Raw genomic sequence first — 15,685 nt, forward strand, 5'->3', positions numbered from 1 at the left:
TTACCCTATTTATTTTGTTAATGAATTGTACATCGCCTTGATTCTATTTAGTTGCCATTGTTTTTACGAGATGTTCTTCCCCTTGACGCTGTTTATTGCCATTGTTCTTGTCTGTCCGTCTCCCCCGATTAGACTGTAAGCCCGTCAAACGGCAGGGATTGTCTCTATCTGTTGCCAACTTGTTCATCCCAAGCGCTTAGTACAGTGCTCTGCACATAGTAAGTGCTCAATAAATACTATTGAATGAATGAATGAATACTTGTCTGCTCTGTGACCTTGGGCAAATCACTTCACTTCTCTGTGCCTCATTTGTCTCATCTGTAAAATGGGGATTGAGACTGTGAGCTCCATTTGGGACAGGAACTATGTCCACCCCAATTTGTATGTACTCCAGCACTTAGTACAGTGTCTGGCAGATAATACGCACTTAGGAAATTCCATTATTACTATTATTATTATCATTTTTCTACAAAAATATTCAGGACATATCATCCCACTCCTCAAAAAACTCCAATGGTTGCCCATCCAACTCCGCATCACATTAAAACTCCTCATCACTGGGTTTAAAGCACTCAACCCCTTTGCCCCCTCATACCTAAACTTACTACTCTTGTCCTTTAACCCAGCCCACACACTTCACTCCTTTAGTCCTAACCTTCTCACTGTGCCTCGATCTCACCTTATCTCACTGCTGACCCTAACCCATGTCCTGCCTCTGGCCTGGAATATCCTCTCTCTTCAAATCCGACAGACAATTACTCTTCAATCCTTCAAAATCTTATTGAAGGCACATCTCCTGCAAGAGGCCTTCCCAGACTAAGCACCCCCTTTCCTCATCTCCCACTCCCTTCGGCATCACCCTGACTTGCTCCCTTTGTTCTTTCCCCCTCCCAGCCCCACAGCACTTTTGTACATATCTGGAATTTATTTATTTGTATTGATGTCTGTCTCCCCTGCTCTAGACTGTGAGCAAATTGTGGGCAGGGAATGTGTCTGTTTGTTCTTATATTGTACTCTTCCAGGTGCTTAGTACAGTGTCTGCACGCAGTAAGAGCTCAAAAAATATGATTGAATGAATACTAGTATTTCTAGAATACATATATACATATACACACAAAAGTTCTGAAGAATATAAATAAATTTATAAGTATTAGACATGGTTGATAGGTTCATAGGACTCAGTGTGCTGGGATCAATGGGGGAAGTCTTTCTGAAGGAAGTGATATTACAGTTAAGGTTTGGATTTGGGGAGAATATTCCAACACCATCTTATTACAAAATTAGTATGGTAAGTTCCATAAACGTATCTGCAATTATACGCATCTCTACTACAGCATGTGTTTTGACTATAAACTTGGCTATAGCTCTATTAGGAAGTTGGGGAATATTGGAAGAAATGACTTGTGGGCAGACACACATGAAAATGTGTCTATGTGTGCCCGTTGGTCTACTTACTTTTAAGTATTCACTTGGAATCACAAGTTTTTGTTAACACAGAACATAATCCTTGAATTAGAAGAAAACTGATTGGATGTACATATTTTTGCACACTTTAATTTATCTATTTATTTAATTCATTACACATTTACTGACTTTAAACAATGATTTTTACCTGAAAATCAATCCTTGAAACTAAAAAGAGATCCAGCCTATATAGACATCTAATAATGATGGAACCAAAGAATCACTGAACTGGAAAGGAACTTGAAAGGTCATCTAGTCAACCCTTCAAGAATTATAAAACTCTTGACCACCCCTCCCCACCCCCCAACACACACACCTTTCTTCCCTCCCTGACTGCCATCTTCAGCTGTTCACTCTCCAATTTCTTTTTCCACACTGCTTTCAAATATGCTCTTGTCTCCCCTATGTCTCCTCTCCAAACTCCTTGAATGAGTTGAATAGACCCACTGTTTCCATTTCTTCATCTCCAATTTTCTCCCTGACTGCCTTCAGTCTGGCTTCTGCCCACTTTGATCCACAGAAACTGCCCTATCAAAGGGCATCAATGATCTCTTTCCTGCCAAATCTAATGGCCTCTATTCCATCCTAGTCCTCCTTAGCCAGTCAGCTGCCTTTGACACTATGGACCACCCTCTTCTCTCCTGGAAATATTATCCAACCTTACCTTCACTGACATGGTCCTCTTGTGGTTCGCCTCCACTTCTCCAACACTCCTTCTCAGTCTCTAATGCAGGCTCCTCTTCTACCTCCCAACGCCTAATAATGGCTGTCCCTCAAGGCTCAGTAAATAATAATATTAATATTAATAACAACTGTGGTATTTGTTAAGTGCTTACTACGTTCCAGGAACTGTACTAAGTGCTGGGGTGGATACAAGAAAATCAGGGTGGACACAGTCCTTCTCATGTTGGGCTCTCAATCTTAATATCCATTTTACAAATGAGGTAACCGAGACCCAAAGAAGTGAAATAACTTGCCCGAGGTCACACAGCAGGCAAGTGGCAGAGCAGATTCTGGGTCCTCTTCTATTCAACATCTACTCCCACTCCCTTGTAGAACTCATTCACTCTTAAAACTTCAACTACCACTTGTAGATTCCCAAACCGACATCTCCAAACCCTGATCGCTCTCCTACTCTGCAGACTCACATTTCCTCCTGCCTTCAAGGAAGCTCTACTTGAATGTCCTGTTAACATCTCAAACTTAAAAATCTTGGTATTATCATTGACTCATTTCTCTCATTCAAATCTCCATATTCAATTTGTCACCAAATCCTGTCTGTTCAACCTCCACAACCAGTGTAGTGGATAGAGGATGGTCCTGGGAATCAGAAGATCAGTAACTTGCAGTGGTTACCCATCTCCCTCTGCATCAGACAGGAATGTCATACCACTGACTTTATAGAACTCAATCACCATGCCCCCTCTTCCCTTACTTCTCTGAGTTCCTACTACAGCCCAGCCCTCGCACTTCACTTCTCTAATGCCAAGCTATTCACTGTACCTTGTTCTCATCTATCTTGCCACTATCCTCTCGCCCACTTCCTGCTTCTGGCCTGGAAAGTCCTCCCTCTTCATATCCTCTGCTCTCTCCAGCGGAGGCCTCTCCTTCTCCCATCCCCCAGACTCACCGGAAAGGGAGGCGACATTGGCTACCTTCTCTCACATCAATGCCGCTTCCGCACTATCCCTCCCCACCCCCCTCTCCTTTCCCTCCTTTGAAACCCATATCATTCGTCTCTACCATCCTCTCCAGATACTTGTAGCTATCATCTACCGCACTCCTGGTCCTACCACAGACTTCTTCAACCATCTTGACCTCTTCCTCACCTTCCTTCTTTCCTCTCTGCTGACTCTGATCCTCAGAGACTTCAACAACTACATGGATGTACCCGGTGACTCCGCTGCCGCCCGCCTGCTATAACTCATTGACTCTGCCGACCTCCTGTTCCACCATACCTCGCCCACTCACCGACTTGGTCACACCCTCGATCTCGTCATCTCCTACCACTGCACTATCTCCTCCCTCACCAACTCTGAAATCTCTCTCTCAGACCATAACCTTCTCACCTGCCTCCTCTCTCACACTCTCTCCACCTGATAATCTGTACTACTCCCCCACAGAGACCTCTGCTCTCTTGATCCCACCCATCTCTCCAAAAGCATCTCTCCCCACTTTGACCCCCATCCTCTTTTCCCACTCTTGATGATCAGGTTACCGCTCTCAACTCCACCCTCTCTACTCATCTCAACTTTCTGGCCCTCCTTTCCCTCTGCAGCTCTCGATCCACTAACCCACAGCCCTGGGTCACTGCCTCTGTTTGCCTCCTACGCTCTTATGCTTGAGCTGCTGAGTGCTGCTGGCAAAGGTCCAAGCACCAAGGAGACCTTATCCATTGGAAATTTATCCTTTCCTGCCTTAACTCTGCCCTCTCCTCCACCAGGCAAAACTTCTTTTCCCTCATTGACACTTATGCCCATCACCCCCACCAATTGTTCCGGACCTTTAATTCTCTCCTCAGGCCCCCTCGCTGTTCCTCCCCCTCACCCATCCCTCACCCCCAACGATCTGGCTACCTACTTCATCATGAAAATTAGAACAGTCAGGTCTGAGCTCCCCAATGTCACCCCTCCCTCTTCTGCCCCTCGCCCCCCCGCACCACCACAACCCTATCCCTTACTTCCCCACCTTTCCCTGCAGTATCCTCAGAGGAGATTTCCTCCCTCCTCGCAAGTGCTACCCCCTCCACCTGTGCTTTGGACCCCATTCCCGCTCACCTTATAAAAACCATCACCCCTTCCCTCCTCCACTCCTTAACTTCTATCTTTAACCGCTCACTCTCCAATGGTTTCTTCCCCTCTTCCTTCAAACATGCCCATGTCTCCCCCATCCTAAAAAAACCCTCTCTCGACCCCACTTCCCCTTCCAGTTATCGCCCTATCTTCCTTCTACCCTTCCTTTCCAAGCTCCTAGAACGAGTCATCTACACTCGCTGCCTAGAATTCCTTAACTCCAATTCTCTCCTGGACCCCCTCCAATCTGGCTTCCATCCCCTCCACTCGACCGAGACTGCTCTCTCTAAGGTCACCCATGACCTCCTTCTTGCCAAATCCAATGGCTCCTACTTTATCCTAATCCTCCTTGACCTCTCAGCTGCCTTTGACACTGTTGACCACCCCCTTCTCCTCCACACCTTATCTCACTTTGGCTTCCCGGACTCCGTCCTCTCCTGGTTCTCCTCTTATCTTTCTGGCCGTTCATTCTCGGTCTCCTTCGCAGGCTCCTCCTCCCCCTCCCATCCTCTAACTGCAGGAGTTCCTCAAGGGTCAGTTCTTAGCCCTCTTCTGTTCTCCATCTACACTCATTTCCTTGGTGAACTCATTCGCTCTCACGGCTTCCACTGTCATCTCTATGCAGATGACACACAGATCTACATCTCTGCCCCTGTCCTCTCCCCCTCCCTTCAGACTCATATCTCCTCCTGCCTCCAGGACATCTGTACCTGGATGTCTGCCCGCCACCTAAAACTCAACATGTCCAAAACTGAGCTCCTTGTCTTCCCTCCCAAGCCCTGTCCTCTTCCTGACTTCCCTATCACTGTGGATGGTTACGGCCATCCTTCCTGTCTCTCAAGCCCGCAACCTTGGTGTCATCCTTGACTCGGCTCTATCATTCACCGCACACATCCAATCCGTCACCAAGACCTGCCGGTCTCACCTTTATGATAGTGCCAAGATCCACCCTTTCCTCTCCACCCAAATATCTATCTTACTGGTACAGGCTCTCATAATATCCCGGCTGGATTATTGTGTCAGTCTGCTCTCTGATCTCCCTTCCTCCTGTCTCTCCCCGCTCCAGTCTATTCTTCATTCCGCTGCCTGGCTCATCTTCTTGCAGAAACGCTCTGGGCATGTCATTCCCCTTCTTAAAAACCTCCAGTGGTTGCCTATCAACCTCTGCACGAAACAAAAACTTCTCACTCTAGGCTTCAACGCTCTCCATCACCTTGCCCCTTCCTACCTCTCCTCCCTTCTCTCTTTCTACTGCCCACCCCTCACGCTCCGCTCCTCTGCCACCCACCTCCTCACCTTGCCCTGTTCTCACCTATCCCATCGTTGACCCCTGGCCCACGTCCTCCCGCTGTCTTGGAATGCCCTCCCTCCTCAACTCCGCCAAACTAAGTCTCTTCCCCTCTTCAAAGCCCTACTGAGAGCTCACCTCTCCAGGAGGCCTTCCCAGACTGAGCTTCCCCTTTTCCCTCTGTGCCCTCTGCTGCCTCCCTGCCCCCCCTTCACCTCCTGTCAGCTAAGCCCCCTTTTCTCCCCTGTTCCTCTGTTCCTCCCCCTCTCCCTTCTCCTCCCCTCAGCACTGTGCTTGTCCACTCATTTGTATATACTTTTATTACCCTATTCATTTTATTAATGAGATGTACATCCCCTTGATTCTATTTATTGTTATTGTTTTTGTCTGTCTATCTCCCCCAATTAGACTTTAAGCCCGTCAAAGGGCAGGGATTTTCTCTATCTCTTGCTGAATTGTACATTCCAAGCGCTTAGTACAGTGCTCTGCACATAGTAAGCCCTCAGTAAATACTATTGAATAAATGAATGAATATCTGACAAGACGATCACTCTTCCTAACTTCAAAGACTTATTAAAAGCACTTCTCCTCCAAGAGGCCTTCCTGACTAAGCTCCCATTTCATCTTCTCTTACTCCTTTTGCATCATATTTGCATTTTGATTTGCACTCTTTATTCACCCCTCCCTCAGCCCCACAGCACTTATGTACTTACCTGTAATATATTTATTTATATTAATGTCTGTGTAGTCCTATAGACTATAAATTCATTGTGGGCAGGGAACAGATCTACCAACCATGTCATATTGTACTCTCCAGAGCACTTAATACAGTACTTCGCACACCGTAAGCAACTGAATGAATGAATACTAAGCACTGAATAAATATGGTTGATTGATTGGTTGATTGACTGATCTAGTTTAGCTCACTGCTTTGAGGATAAGGAGGCATATTCTGAAATATCTACAGGAATAGAAATTCCAAGGCATCCTTGACCTGATGTAGGTTTTATTTGTCCATTATATCAACATTGACTGTGAACCAAAATTTTCTCCCAACTAATTTTGGTCAGCTTTTCCTAGTTCTATCCTGAATCAATCAGTGAATAAATCACAGGACAAGGTGTTGCCTGAGACTCAGTTTTTGATCCTCTGGAGTTTCAGGAAGAGTCATGAGAGGTCATTCCAGTGGTTCAGTATTCCTCCAACCTCAAGGTCCCAAGATATGAGGATAAAACTAGGAAGAAATCCCTCCTTCTATACTTTCCCATCATCACCCTCAAGAGTAAGAGTTTAACATCTCCCATAACCACAAAGAAATCAACAAAGATCTGACCTTCAGACTGACTGATTCACATCTATTTATAATATTCTCATCAAGATCTGTGCAGGAAGTTTCCCTCAAAAGCTGTGAAATTCTGGAACTGTTCTAAAGAGTATCAATTGCATTATGGACTTTATTCAGTTTTGAGAGGTATTTTTTCAACATGTGCTGTATCTTCAAATTATAAATTGTTAGTTTAGGGAGAACAGGAACTGTGTACATTAAGTAATTTGCTCTGTGCTGGAGTTGGCACACTGAAGTGTGCTTAATGAATAACTTGTGATGTGATGATGACAGGATTTTAGTGGGCACCCAGAAAAAACATAGCTCTGGAAATCAGGAGACCTGGTTTGTATATGCCATCAGGCATGAAGGCTTTTGACAGAAAACTCACCTTGGCCAATCTGAGTGTTGGACAGGTTCAACAGGAATCCTCAAAAACCTCTGGCCAATTTGGGCAGTAAGGACCACGACACTTACCAAGACAAAGGAGAAGCAGCGTGGCTCAGTGGAAAGAGCATGGGCTTTGGAGTCAGGGCTCATGAGTTCGAATCCCAGCTCTGCCACTTGTTGGCTGTGTGACTATGGGCAAGTCACTTAACTTCTCTGTGCCTCAGTTCCCTCATCTGTAAAATGGGGATTAAGACTGTGAGCCCCACATGGGACAACCTGATTCCCCTATGTTTACCCCAGCGCTTAGAACAGTGCCCGGCACATAGTAAGCGCTTAACAAATACCAACATTATTATTATTAACATGCTGGGTCACGGTGCTACAGGTATAGAAATTGGCACTCTGCTGTGTTTTTTGGCCAAATGTGATTCTGGCATTTATAAAATCTGCAACCCTGCCCACCTCCTCATTCACTGCACTCTGGGCCACAACCAGAACATGATCGAGAAGGAAGAGAGAGGGTGAGTGTCCCAATTCACATCGCTACCACTGCGATCAATCTCCCAGTAAAGTTTCCATTCCTGAAGTCTCAGAAATGAAGCTCATCCATCGTATCCTATAGGAGAATCCAACATTAAACACCCTCACTAAGCAGATGGCAGTACAGGCCTACAGAAGAAAGACTTACATTGAGCCTAAATAACTAATGATCTGATGGCTGTCTCCTTTCCTCAGCTCTTAAATGCTTAGTTGTACAGTCTTTCATTTATTCAGTTGCTTCATTCTGACATATTTATGCTGCTTCCTCCCATTTACACCATTTGAAAAGCATTTCTGCCTACCCCTGTCTTTAGACCGTAAGCTCCTTGAGTGCAAGTTATGTGGATTCTGCTTTTTTCTACTCTCTCGAACATTTAATATAGTATTTTGCTTATGAGGCACTCAATACATGTCACTGATTGACTGATGGATTGAGTGATAATTGAGAAGATAATGATGGCTAATCAGATCCCTCCTTATAATAACCCTTCAATTTGAAGACTTCAAATACTTGGAGAGAGTTATAACATTGCCTCTCAGCCTTCTTTTTCCTAAATGAAATAACCTTAATTCTGTTAACCTTTTCTTATAGATCCCAATTTTCAATTCCTTAATAATTTAGATGTTCTTCCCTGAGTCTGCTCCAATTTCTCACACCCCTCACGAAATGTGGAAACCAATACTTCATTATAACAAGGTCTTCACCTTATTAAAGCATACCAAGATGGTTGTTTTTTGGCTTTTCATTTTTCTAGCTATTATATCCTCAACCATGATAGCTTTGTCAAAGCACTGCTCCCTTTCTGATGCAACTTCAGAATACAGAACACTAAGGCTCCTGGATGCTTTTTTGACTGAATTTATGAGGTGTCAATCATTCCTCACAACTATATTTTGAAATCTAAAGTACTGATTTGCCTGTAACCCTACTGAACATCATTTCCCTCAATTTGTCAAGGTGATTTTGTGACTAGAATACACCTCGTTCTCCTATAATGTGAGGATTCATTAAGTGTCTGTGTCCCCACATAGGCTGTTAGATCACCCAGTGTGGGGGATTATGTCTTCTACCTATTTTGCACTCTGTGGAACTCTTGAAACGTTTGTTCACTATAGGTACTCAATAAATTCTATTGATTAATAAATGGATTTTTGAAACTCACATTATGGAAAATTCATGCTGTAATTCTCGGGATATGTGGTTATGCATGTATATATATATATATATATATTTTCAGTGAAGATACATAACAATTGCCCTAGCATATCAGAGCAGCTCACTCATTGTTGAGGATGCATAGAGATATATTGTTCCACAGCCACACACTGCACTCGCATCCTAACCAACCACCTGGAAATTTGTGCAGTTGGCTGCAGGAGACATTAGGTGGGAGAATGATGAAGAATCAAAGTAAGCCATCAGCACTATGAAAAAAAATACAAGAGTGCAAGCCCACTTGATGGTTTTATACCTACTCATAGGATAATTTTCCCATCAGTGGTATCTCTTTCAAGTTTGATTTTTGTAAGAAATTGGGACAACCTTCTTGACTTTGATCAAATGAGTGAGGGCACAGAGGTATTGACTGTTGTTGAGGTCTCAATGATATTCGCTTCTCAGACTGCTGACTGTCCCAGTTCTCCCTACAAATCATCCCCCATATGCATGCTGTTGGAGACAGGAGTGCCAGCACAGAGAATATGGAAGGCTCAGTGCAAGTCATCATTATAATGGAAACAACTCAAGTGCATGTCCTGCTTTCTCCTCTGAATCATCTAACCATTCATGTCTTAGGAATTCTCCACTTTGCCAGAAGAATTGCACTATTATGTTTTCCTGGAAAAAGGAAGCAAGCATAGAAGTCATTGTGCCTCAAGGACTGACTCGTGGATGTGATTTCCCCAGCAACAGCATCAACTTTGGACCATGTGACAACTCTACTACATCATTCTCAGTTTCTAAGGTTTAATATCATGGCCTAGAATCAGTGAGGGATAGATCTGATAATTCAGCTCTGCTAATCTCAGTGATTTGGGATTGGGACAAGGCAACCTCCAGGGACTCATGGGCTCAAAGGGAGGAATGAGAAAAGAAGCAAGTAGTCTAGGACTGGATCGAAACAATTTTTTTTTTTTATGAGAATCCAACGTGGTAGAAGATAGTCAAAATTTCCACCATCCACATAATAGTTTGTTATTTGTATTATTTTAACATGGGAATTGAAATTGTGCTGGTTTAGCTCAAATAATAGTCATGCAACCTTAGCAATTAAGTAAATAATTTTGTACATACAGTGGAATCACAGCCCTCTAAGGGGCGCTGATGATGGATGAAACCTTCTTTTTGTATAGGAAGTTGAGTTCATAATAGATTTTGTAAAGAGCTTCAGTAGGTTGCTTCTGATTTAAGCAAAATCAAATCTTTATTCTAAAATACTTTCCAAAGAGTATTCAGGAAGCTTTATTGCTCTTTCTACTCATTTTGAAGAATGAGTCGATTGCTTTGAGCAGGAAACCAGAATGAGATCACAGTGTAGCTGAGAGTCTTAGCCAATGAAAGGAATAATTTTAAAATAATTTAAGTTAGATAACTATTTTTACCTTACTCACTTGTAATGCTTACAACTCACTCACTACTACTCAATGCTACTAATTGCTAAAGTGACGTTGAGTATGACCAGAAAGTTAAACCTCAAAATCCAGACATCAATCAAAAGAAGGTTTTGAACTTCTCAAATTCCATTTATAAAAGTACCAAACCCCTATTAAAATAGAGGCTATATCTTCTAAAGGTTTAACTATGGCACTGGCGGATAAGTAATTTTTGCCAACTTGGGGCCATAACTAATTGTTATTTCTATTTGTACTTGGAGTTGATGTTGTTAATATGGAAATTCACTTGTGAATGTGAGTGTGCCTGAAGGAGCCAATATATCAGTAGTAGTAGTAATAACAATAATAATTCTGGTATTTGTAAAACTCTTACTATGTGCCAGGCACTGTACTAAGCACTGGGGTGGATACCAGCACATTGGGTTGGACACAGTCACCGTCCCACATAGGGCTCACAGTCTTCATCCTTATTCTATTGATGAGGTAACTGAGGCACAGAGAAGTGAAGTGACTTGCCCAAGGTCACACAACAGACAAGTGGCGGAGCTAGATTTAGAACCCATGATCTTCTGAGTCTCAGGCCAGTGCTTTATCCACTCTGCCATCCTTAGTTGTAGTATAATATTCATCAATCATATTTACTGAGCTCTTAGTTTGGGCAGAGAACTTTACTAAGCAGTTGAGGAAATACAGTAAAACAGATTGGAAGACGTGTTCTGGGCCCACAATGAGATTAAATTATAGAGTGGGAGACTGGCATTAATATATATATAAATTAAATTATGGATACGTACATAAGTGCTGTGGGTCTGGGCAGTGGTGGATAAAGGCTGCAAATCCAAGTTCAAGGGTGATGCAGAAGGGAGTGGGAGAAGAAGAAATGAGGGATTAGTCAGGGAAGGCCTCTTGGAGGAGATGCGATTTTAAGAAGGCTTTGAAGGTGGGGAGAGTGATTGTCTGTTGGCTATGAAGGGAGAGGACTTTCCAGTAGTAGAAATGACATTTGGAGAGCATCCAGTAAGTGCAGTGAACTCTACCAACCACTTGAGAAGTAGTGTGCCCTAACGGAAAGAGCACAGGCCTAGGAGTTAGAGGATCTGGGTTCTAGCCTGATTCCTGGAGGCAACCCTTGTCTGCTGTGTGATCTTGGGGAAGTTATCTAACTTCTCTGTGCCTCAGTTTCCTCTTCTGTAAATTGAGGATTCAATACCTGTTTTCCTACCACCTTTTACTAGGAGCTCCACGTAGAACCGGGATGGGATTCAATCTGATTCCTTGCACCTAATACAGTACTGGACATGTAGTAAATATTTAACAGTTACCCTAAACACACTTTCCCTCTCTCTCTCTCTCTCCCTGGAAAAGTACAACAGATAGAAGTGACATGTTCCCTCCTCACAAGCAGCTTGCACTCTAATGGGGGAAAAGACATAAAAATTTTGTGAAATATTTACAACATGGGACAATCACTCTCACACAATGCACACACACAAAGAACATCTGCTCTTCGGCTTCTCTGGTTGTTATTTGCAATGCCTGTTGCTGTTTTCTGTTTTCTTCATAGATCCATAATTCTTTAAGAGTTACCCCTTGAAAGCTTATTCTTTTCTTGATTGCAATGTGTCAGGCTGGACTGGTTGCTGTAGCTGCCCTAGATTTTGGCTGTTCTTCTCTGGACCTTCAAAGCATTTTCCTGATCTCCCTATCTCATTTCAGCTCACCATACTGCAGCAGTTTGGGTTGAAGCAGCAAGGCTTAGCAGAAATACCCTGGGAGTCAGAGGACTTGGGTCCTAATCCCGGCCTCACCCCTTGCCAGCTGTGTGCCCAGGCAAGTCACTTAGCTATTCAATGCCTTAGTTTCCTCATCTGTAAAGTGGGGGTTTAATATCTGTTTTCCTTCTTTGTCTATGAGCCTTGTATGTGGTAAGAACTTATAAGAACAGGGCTAGATGTGTGGTAAGCTCTTAACAAATACTACAGTTATTGTTATTGGGTATCCTCTGTCATTCAGGCTACATACATATCCCTACTTGGTGTTGAGGTGAACAGCATAGCCTTAACCTTACTAAATGGTGTAATGGATGGAGCATGGGCCTGGGAGTCAGAAGGTCATGGGTTCTAATCCTGACTCCGCCAGTTGTGTGCTATGTGACCTGTGGCAAGTCACTTCACTTCTCTGTGCCTCAATTATCTCCTCTGTAAAATGTGGATTAAGACTGTGAGCCCCACAAGCAACAAGAACTGTGCCCACTCGATTTGCTTGTATCCACCCCAGCACTTAGTAAAGTGCCTAACACACAGTGAATGCTTAACATATGCCATCATTATTATTATTAGATTGATTTCATTCCACAACTTCATTGTGCATAATGTGGACTTCATCATCATTGTTATTATCATCGATATTTATTTAGCCCTATCACAATGAAGAGCACTGTATTATGCTTTTGAAAAGATTTTAAAACCATGTAACACAACCCCTGCCATCCAGAAGCAAACAATTGGACAGCATAGACAAAATTAGTACAACAAAAGTAGGCAAAATATCAATGTCAATAAAAAAATGACCTAAATGAATAAACCAACACACTGAAAATCCTCAGTTATTGATCATTAGTTCCATGAATATAAAAGTATTAAGGAAAGCAGTGTTAAATGGAGTATAACTTCCCCTAGGAAATAATGTAAATCAGGATTCCATTCCAAAGAAGCTGAAATTTGACCAAAGCATTATAAACATATTGTTAAAATGTGGCTAAAATATAATAAATATTGTCAATATTATTTATTATTGAACATTATTGAATGAATCTCCAAAATATGCCAGTAATAAAAAGCAATGAATCAAAACAATTATCCACCAGTTCACCAATCTCCTCATCTTCAAAAGCCTCCTAAAATTTCATCTTCCCTCAAAAACCTTCCCTGATTAATTCCTCATCTCCCCACCATAATTTCCCTCCTTTCTATGTAAACAATGCACTTAAATCCATAACCTTTAAGCGATTTGATATTCACCCCATCCCCTCAGGACTTCTGTACATATCTTCATAATCTGTTGGTCCCCCATCTCTAGTTTTGTTTTAATTTCTGTCTCACAAACTTGATTTTAAGCTCCTTCAGGGCAAGCATCCTGTCTCGGCACAATATTGCACTCTTCCAAATCCTTAGTAAATGCTCTGCACTCAATAAGTGTTCAATAAATAACACTGATTAATTGCAAGATACACATACATGTAGATATATGTATTTAAGCATGAATTATATGTGTGTAAATATACATATATTCACTCATACATATGTATATATGAACATATATACACACAGACACCCACAGACAGGCACAAACCATTTCTTCCAACCCTACACCATGCTTTATCCAAACAAGCTCCTGTTGTCAGACAAACATTCCCTCATTTCGTAGAAAAATTCCAGGAAAGATGTGGTGGGCAGAAGTAGAGCTGAGTGTGTTTCTGCGTTTTGAGGTATAGTCAACCTATCTTTCTTGGAGTTACCCCACTATAGTATTACTTTAAAGATTCCTGAGAAAAGTTTTCATTTTGTTGGTGTTGATGCTATTTTCAATTGCTAACATTTATGAAACCCTTAAAATGTGCAAAGCATTGAATTCTCCATTTGGGACCCTGTTCCTGAGCTTAGTGAATTTGCAAGCAGAACACTGCATGAAGCCTTGTCCTGATCCTCATATATTAATTGACTTAATTAAGGACATTGTAAAACAATCCTTCATCCCCTGAAAGTGGGGAGTCAGTTGCAGAGGATGGACCTGCATAGTGAACTGCCAACAAAAAGAATGATTCCGAGCAAAAGCTTTGTACGGGAAGATAGAAAAGGAGAATATAGAGAAAACAGCCCCAGATGGTACAAATAAGCACAACACAACAAGGAACAGCATTTTTATGTGTCTAATGTGTTCGGGACTGTGGATCCTGCATTGGCCCTTTCAGCACTTCTTTCAGCCAAGGTCAGTGGTGTCTTCTTTGAAAACTGACCACTACATTTTTTTAAATGGTATTTGTTAACAATCATAGTAATGTTGGTATTTAAGTGCTTACTATGTGCTGAGCACTGTTCTAAGCGCTAGGGTAGATACAAGGTAATCAGTTTGTCCCACGTGAGGCTCACAGTCTTAATCCCCATTTTACAGATGAGGTGACTGAGGCACCGAGAAGTTAAGTGACTTGCCCAAAGTCACACACAGCTGACAGGTGGTGGAGCCAGGATTAGAACCCATGATCTCTGACTTCTAAGCCCGTGCTCTTTCCACTGAGCCACGCTGCAGCACTTGCTATTTGCCAGGCACTATTCTAAGAACTGGGAACACTATATTTAAACAGTTAAACCAATCTGGTTCCCTTTTATAAATATTTTTGCAGTGAAGGTGAACAGGATACATCTATATACTTTCCTGTTAAACTAAAGACTTGCTTGTTAAAAACTAAGAATTTCTTTTTCCTGTGGGGTTTCATACTCTCCCCCCTTCTTCTCCTATCGTGGCACAAGGTGAATATGATATAGGCAGTGGAAGTTTTTAAGTGTATAATGACTGCAGAACACAGAGTCTTGTCTTATGCCGTCGAGTCATTTTCGACCCATAGCGACACCATGGACACATCTCTCCCACAACGCCCCACTCTTCATATGCAATCCTTCTGGTAGTGAAGCCATAGAGTTTTCTTGGTAAAAATGCAGTGGTGGTTTATCACTGAGGGAGGCCTTCTGCACAGTAAACTCTAGTCTCCGTCCTCGACTCTCTCCCGTGCCACTGCTGCCCAGCATGGGTGAATTTTGACTTGTAGCAGATTGCCTTCCACTCACTAGCCACTGCCCAAGCTAGGAATGGAATGGTTAGGCCTCTGCTTGACTCTCCCTCCCATAGCCGAGACTGGTAGAGAACTGGAAACTCTCCAGGTGTGACCCTGAGAGGGGAGAACACAGAGCCCTTGGGGAAATACAGAAGAAAAAATAAGTTTCCTGCTACAGCCTTAAGCATGATAGAAGGTGTAAAGTGTAATTGGAAAGTGTAATTGAATAAAGAATAATTATTTTGTAAATTTCTATTAATTATTTGCAAACATCTTTTTGTTAAAGTAGAAATATTGAAATAGAAGCAAAGCAAATTATTTAAATTCAATAAACTTTTTCTAAACCTCTACAGTAGTTTAACACAAACATTTAGCATCATTCTGCCAAAATAAAATGGCAATTTGAGAACTAAAACTTTTTATATTTCTCAACTATGAGTATGTAT

At 42.4% G+C, this 15,685-nt stretch overlaps 1 non-coding gene across 1 annotated transcript; it reads right to left on the reverse strand.

Annotated features, from left to right (window-relative positions):
- Positions 1–15,225: 15,225 nt before the first annotated feature.
- Positions 15,226–15,363, reverse strand: LOC114811489. Its single transcript, XR_003759187.1, has one exon. It is a non-coding gene; the product is annotated as a small nucleolar RNA SNORA7 (small nucleolar RNA).
- Positions 15,364–15,685: the final 322 nt, after the last annotated feature.

This window comes from Ornithorhynchus anatinus, chromosome 4 (assembly GCF_004115215.2).
Source record: "Ornithorhynchus anatinus isolate Pmale09 chromosome 4, mOrnAna1.pri.v4, whole genome shotgun sequence".
Lineage (NCBI taxonomy): Eukaryota > Metazoa > Chordata > Mammalia > Monotremata > Ornithorhynchidae > Ornithorhynchus > Ornithorhynchus anatinus.